Source organism: Chrysochloris asiatica, unplaced genomic scaffold (assembly GCF_000296735.1).
Source record: "Chrysochloris asiatica unplaced genomic scaffold, ChrAsi1.0 scaffold00013, whole genome shotgun sequence".
NCBI lineage: Eukaryota > Metazoa > Chordata > Mammalia > Afrosoricida > Chrysochloridae > Chrysochloris > Chrysochloris asiatica.
Genome location: NW_006408531.1, coordinates 21,358,530 through 21,359,492, shown reverse-complemented (window position 1 = coordinate 21,359,492; position 963 = coordinate 21,358,530).

The following is a 963-nucleotide window of genomic DNA, read 5'->3' as shown; positions in this document are numbered from 1 at the left end:
CACTTTAGTATGGGTTATTTTTCTTAGTTTTTTTCATTAGTGGTCCTATGCAGTATTTCTCCTTTTGTGACTGACTAATTTCATAGTCAACATAATGTCCTCAAGGTTCATCCATGTTACGCAGTGGCTTGCAGCCTTTTTGTTACTTTTCAAGGTAGCATAATATTCCATTGTGTGTATGTACCACAGTTTGTTTATCCATTCTTCACTTGATGGGCACTTTGGTTGTCTCCATCTTTTTGCTATTGTAAATAGTGTTGCGATGAACATTGGTGTGCATATATCTACTCGTGTTGTGACTCATATTTCTTGTGGGTAAATACCAAGTAGAGGAATTGCTGGATCAAAAATTATTTTTATTTCCAACCTTCTGAGGAAGTGCCATATTGCTTTCCAGAGAGGTTGGACCATTTTGCAGTCCCACCAGCAATGCAAGAGCATCCCAGTCTCTCCACATCCTGGCCAACATTTATTGTCCTCTACTTTTATGATCTTTGCTGCTGTTGCTGGTCTGAGATGAAATCTCATTGTTGTTTTGATTTGCATCTCTCTAATGGCTAGTGATCGTGAATATGTCTTCATATGTTTGTTGGCTGCCTAGATCTCCTCCTTGGTGAAATGTCTATTCATGTCCTGTGCCCATTTTTTAATTGGGATATTTGTCTTTTTCTTGTAGTGGTGTTGTAGTTTCCTATATAGTTTAGAAATAAGTAAAAGTCTTGTTTCAATATTTTGCATGGTCTGTATAACTCAGAACTTACTCAACAATAACAAAGCTTTGTTTTGCTAGAAGCACTTCAATATCTGGGTTGCGTACAGGTGATATTGTCAGGTATGTTAATCTCAGGTTGTTGTGTGTTGGTTCTCAATACAAAGAACACCCGTTAGTAATTTTTGTTACGTTGGTCTGATTATTACAAATTCCTTTAATTTCTGTTTATTTATGAATGTCCTAGTTTCACC